Raw genomic sequence first — 6,353 nt, 5'->3', positions numbered from 1 at the left:
AAAAGTGGGCAAAGGAAATGAACAGACACTTTTCAAAAGAAGACATACATATGGCCCAACAAGCATATGAAAAAAATGCTCAATATACTGATAATTAGAGAAATGTAAATCAAAACCACAATGAGATACTATCTCACACCAGTCAGAATGGCTACTATTAAAAAGTCAAAAAATAACAGATGCTGGCAAGGTTGCCAAGTGAAGAGATGTTTATTCACTGCTGGTGGAATGTAAATTCTTCAGCCATTGTGGAAATCAGTTTGGTGATTTCTCAAGGAACTCAAAGCAGAATTGGCATTCAACTCAGCAATCTCATTATTAGGTATTTATACACAAGGAATACACATCATTTTACCATAATGACACATATACATATATGCTAATCAAAGCAGTATTCACCATAGGAAAGACATGGAATCAATATAAATGTCCATCAATGGTGAACTGGATAAAGAAAACGTGGTAGATTTATGCCATGGAATACTGTGCAGCCATCAGAAATAGAGATAATATTCTTTGCAGCAACATGGATGCAGCTGGAGGCCATTATCCTAAGCAAATTAAGACAGGATCAGAAAACCAATACCGCATGTCCTCACTTATAAGTGGAAACTAAACATTAAGTACATATGGAAACTAAGAAGGAAACAATAGACACTGAGGCCTATTTGAGGGTGGAGAGAGGGAGGAGTGTGAGGATCACAAAAGTATCTTTCGAGTACTGTGCTCTTCACCTGGGTGATGCAATAATCTGTACATCAACCCCCCATGAAATGCAATTTCCCTATCCTGCATGTGGACCCTGAAGCTAAAATAAAAGTAAAACAAGCAATGAGAGGCAGTTCTCTGTAGATGCAGGAGGGTTAGGGACTGAAGACTGATGGCTGACAGCACTCTCTGCAGCTGGGGCAATGAGTTCTTCCTGAAGGGGATCTGGGATATGCATCCTGCGTCCACCAAAGGCATGGATGGCATCACAATAATAGTCACTCCCTTCCATAAAGCAGGGAAACGAAAGGCAGTATTGGCCACTGTGGTCTGAAACGCAGCTGAACACAGGTTGAAATCCAGTTCTTTAATCCAGGCAGGGACTGTTCCCTGATGACGGCCTAGATCTAGTCCCTGGATGTGACCATCCAGCTCCTGTTTTCTGCTGCTCTACAGAAAGTCCATCCTTGGGACTTTTCCCTCTACCCCTTGACATACCCTTCTTTTTCCATAAGAAATCATCCTTGTTTGCTGATCAGTGGCTTATTCTGTCTGCAGGAATTTGGGCATCAAGATCTTCTTTTTGTTTGATTGTCTCCTTTTTTTTTTTGTGCAAAGTGGTGGTGTTTTCAAAGGCACAACTCCCTTAAAAACTTTGTGGGGTTCCTTTGAATCTGATGAATGTTTATTCCATGCCTTAAAAGCCATACTTTTTGAGAAGATTTCTGTCTTCTTTGGGTTTCATGTGAGACTGCTGTGGGCCAATACCTTTACAATTATTAGATTCTTAAAAGTTCCATTTGTCTAACTGAGAAGGTTTACCTAGAACTTCCTTAAATATTTCACTTGCTTGATACCCATATTCTTGATTTGATTTTGGCCTCAGACTTCAACTAACTTTGATAATTTTTTACCGTTTTACTTTCAAATCTGGGAAACTCTGGGCTTTGTGTTTTATCCAATTCTGCCTTAAAACTGAACACTTCCTTCTCAAGTTTACCTCTGTCTTCTTATCCCTTATCCTTCACAGCCAGGAGAAATCCATTGGAACTTTCAACTTTTTTTCTGGATATGTCCATAAGATCCATGAGTTCATTAGGCACATCTAAAAGAATGTTCTAAGTTACTACAGGTGATGATTTTGCCAGTGAGTTGACTGCAAAACCAACTACCTAATACAGTTAGCCTCTTCTCCAGCCTCTAGCAGCTAAATCAAGCCCGAAGCTAATGTTTTGGTTTTTGTTACGGGGAGTGCTCACTTTTAGGTATCCATTTCTAAGTACTGATTAGGCTTTATTTCATAGCAAATCACCTCAATATTTAATGGCTTAAATCAATTTATGTCTCATAATTTGGTGGGTTGGTTGGGCCATTCTGCTGGTCTATCCCAGAGGCTGTAAAAGAAAAAATTTGCACAAGTATTTATCGAAAATATCAGGATAGATTTTGATTTAGACTACCACAGTAGGGGAAAGACACTCCAGTATAAACTAAGCTCAATTCTCCCAAAACAAAAGGTAGGGTCTGTTTAAATGGTGGGGCATGCTAAAACAAAATTACTGAGGACACTGGGGAAAAATTGGGAAATGTAATTAGACCACCTGTGTTTGCTAATTGACACATTCAAGTTAAGCTCTGTGTGATCTGAATGTAAATCCCAAAGTTCATGTGTTGACATCTTAATCCCCAATGCAACAGTGTTGAGAGGTGGAACCTTGAAGAGCTAATCAGGTCATGAGGGCTCTGCCCTTGTGAATGGATTCATGCCACTGTCTCGGGAGAGGGTTAGTTATCTTGGTAGTGGGTTAGTTATCATGAGTGTGGGTTATTGATAGAAGGATGATTTCTGCCCTCTTCCCTTCTCTTGCATGCCCTCTCTCCATCTGATGCCCTCTACCATATCATACAGAGCAAGAAGGCTGCCCCCACCCCCCAGATGTGGCTCCTTGATCTTGGACTCCCCAGCCTCCAGAATGATGAGCCACATAAGCTTCTGTTGTTTATAAATTACCCAATCTGTAGTATTCTGTGATAGCAGTACAAAACAGATTAAGATGGGCTTCTGCCCTCCCAGGGAGACTGGGAGACAGGAGCCTGATCTTTTTTAATGATTGCATTTCAAAGAGATGGCCCCAAGTCTTTGAAAAAGATGTTCTTAGGTTGTAAAAGCTACCTCTCAAAAGGATAGAAAAAAAATTTACAGTTGCAAGTTTTCTAAAGTAAATCCTCTAAAAAAGGGAGGTCAGGGGCCTGCAATCAGACTCTTGTTGGAACAAACAGTACATTCTTTTGGCAGCATTGAGCCTTCTCAGGCAGGACTTAAAGAGGCCAGTGTCATCATCCTAGGAATGTGGACTTGAGCTGTTAGAAACTGTGCTAGTGTTTGTTCAAGTCTCTTCATGTGTGTGTGGTGGGAGTCAGGGGTACAAAATTGACAGGCTGCAGTTCCAACAGGTCAAGGTTGAGGCTAGATGAAGAGAATCCTCAGAGGAGCCCGACTAATATTTGGTCAAGGAGAGTCTTTGTCAAGCTATACATGTGGTCCCAGTCATGTTCCAACTTGAGGAGGGCTGGGGGACTTTGGACAGCCTTAACCATGTATCTAAAGCTGGTGGTGGCTGCCGGCTGCTGCACTGACCCAGATTACGACCCCTTGCATGGTGGCAGGAGTGTTCCAGGAGAGTGCATAGGTGGAGCTGCAAACCCTCTTTGGCTTGGACTCTAGAACCCATGCAGTGTCCCTCTGTCACCTTCTGGAACAAAAGCAAGACTAGCCCAGGCTCAAGGTGAGGGAGAAAAGTCTCTACCTCTGATGGAAGGAGCTGGTAACTACTGTGAGTATGTGTTTTCTCACTTATCACAGTAACCACATACAGACTTAAGACCCCCATCAGCATGTCACTCAGGATATTTTAAAAAATATATTATTGTAATTTCTCCAGTCGTATGTGCATATCAGGTTATTCTCAGTTCTAGCCTCCTCCTTCTAAAAGGCAATTAAAGTTTTACTACTAGTAAAATAACAAACATAAGAAGAGCCATACAAATATTCCAGCCAGCATGTATGGTGTCAAACCTCAGGACGCCTCCGGGTGTTTCAGGTGCATCCTCTAATGTAGTGCCCCTCAAATCACCCTAAAATAGCTCCCTGTAATGCTCAGATTAGAGCAACTAGATGTTGGGGAAGTTCTCAAGGTCTTGCAGCTGAGCAATGACAGCACCAGAGTCCTGGTCCCTGGGTGCATGGCTTCGGCACCAACACTTTGTCATCAGGCACCGTGACCAGGAACCATACACATGTTAGGGATTCCAGAGTCCTGAAGGAGGAGAAATATTTGTTGCCATGGTTGAGAGGAGTCTCTGGGATGCTGGATCCATCCAGTACCTCGGTCATTCTTAACCCCCCTGCCAGAAGGCTCCCCACATCCCCATGGGACAGGAGCAGTCTGCAGCCACCTCTTTTTCAGAACCATCTATTTATGGAGACGCTCATCCTTGTTTTGAATCAGAATCTGTCTCTTCATAACTTCCACCTGTACCTCGAAATGCTTCCCCTTCCCCCTGAGGCTTGCAGCACAAGTCAAATTTCCTTTCTTTTATGACAGTTCTTTGAGTATATGAGGCAGCTTTCATAGCTGGCCTGAGTGCATTATCTGTCTTGGGCCAAATATCCCCCATTGACATGGTGCTTGGTGTTTTTATTACCCTCATCTCTCTCTTCTGGAAGAATTCCAGTTGTTCTCTCTCCCACTTAAAAATTTTATTTAACTTTGGTACAAATAATACTTTTGAAATAGTTCACAATTAAAAAAAACATTGGCCAGGCACTGCGGTTCACGCCTGTAATCCCAGCACTTTGGGTGGCTGAAGTGGGTGAATCACAAGGTCAGGAGTTCAAGACCAGCCTGGCCAAGATGGTGAAACCCCCTGTCTACTAAAAATACAAAAATTAGCCAGGCATGATGGCAGGCACTTGTCATCCCAGTTACTCAGGAGACTGAGGCAGGGAATTGCTTGAATCTGGGAGGCGGAGGTTGCAGTGAGTCGAGATCGCACCACTGCACTCCAGCCTGGGCAACAGAGTGAGACTCTGTCTCAAAAAAAAAAAAAAAAAATTTGGGTCTTTGGGTGTTCAATATGAAGTATGCCCTGCCCTGCTCTCTGCTGCCCAGTCCCACACCAAGCAGGTGGCCTCTGTTGTTCCCTAGATCTCTTTCCAGATGGGTATTTAAGCGTAAGCAAGAAAAATAAATGTTTTCTTCCACTCTGTGATGGTTAATTTTATGTATCAACTTGTCTATGCCTTGTTACCCAGCTACCTGGTTAAACATCAGTCTGGATGTTGCTGGGAAGGTACTTAATAGATAAGATTAACATTTAAATCAGTGGGCTTTGAGGAAAGTAGATGACCCTCCATCAGGTGGATGGACTTCATCCATCTTCATTCATCAAGGATCTGAAGAGCAAAGACTCAGGTTCCCCCAGGAAGAGGAAATTCTGCCTCCAGATGGCATTTTGGACTTCTGAGCTTGAACTGTAGTTCTTCCTTGGGTCTTTAACCTAAGGGCCTTCCCTGCCAACGTTTAACCTTTTGCATCTCCACAGCCACATGAGCACCTCCAGTCACATGAGCCGGTTCCTTAAAGTGCCTGTCTCTCTACATATATGCATGTATGTATGTATGTGTATGTGTATACGTTCTGTATACACATACATATACACACATATGTGTGTGTGTACATATATAATATATTCTGTTGGTTCTCTTCTACATATATGCAAAAGCCCCCTGCTTTTTTTCATTTAAAATTATATTTGGGGGATTATTCTATATTAGAATATAAAGAATTTTCTATTTTGGCTTTGGAGTGAATGCCGTATGAATATTCATGATGTATTTCATGAGACTTTGACAAATTTTACATTTTTCTAATTATTTGCTATTATTTAAAAGTGGCAACTAAATGACTTTATTTAGTTTGGATTGTGTCAGTTCATTTGCAGGATAAATCCCTGCATTACCAGAGGGTACACACTTTAAAAATAATAATTTCGACTTTATGTCCATGTGTATTTGGTGTTTAGCTCCCACTTATAAGTGAGAACACGTGGTCTTTGGTTTGCTGTTCCTGTGTTAATTTGCTTAGGATAATGGCCACCAGCTGCATTCATGTTGCTGCAAAGAATATGATCTCTTTATTTTTTATGGCAGCATAATATTCCATGATATATATCCACCACATTTTCTGAATCCAATCCACCATTGACGGGCACCTAGGTTGATTCCATGTCTTTGCTGTTGTGAATAGTGCTACAATGAACATACAAATGAATGTGTCTCTTTAGTAGAGCGATTGATTTGCTTTGGATATATGGCCAGTAATGGGCTTGCTGGGTCAAATGGTAGCTCTGTTCTAAGTTCTTTGAGGAATCTCCAAATTGGATTTTAAATTTGATAGATATTGGCATGCTGTCTTAGAGCTGTCCTTATTCACGTGGCCACCTGCAGTGGATGAGAGTAGTGGCTTCTCTTAGCACAGCGTGACATCAAAGTTAAAAGTCTTTGCTAATCTAATAGGTCTGTATTAGTCAGGGTTCTCTAGAGAGACAGAACTAACAAGATATATATTATATATATATATATA

This window comes from Rhinopithecus bieti, unplaced genomic scaffold (assembly GCF_001698545.2).
Source record: "Rhinopithecus bieti isolate Rb0 unplaced genomic scaffold, ASM169854v2 scaffold_3734, whole genome shotgun sequence".
NCBI lineage: Eukaryota > Metazoa > Chordata > Mammalia > Primates > Cercopithecidae > Rhinopithecus > Rhinopithecus bieti.
This window is presented reverse-complemented; position numbering follows the sequence as displayed.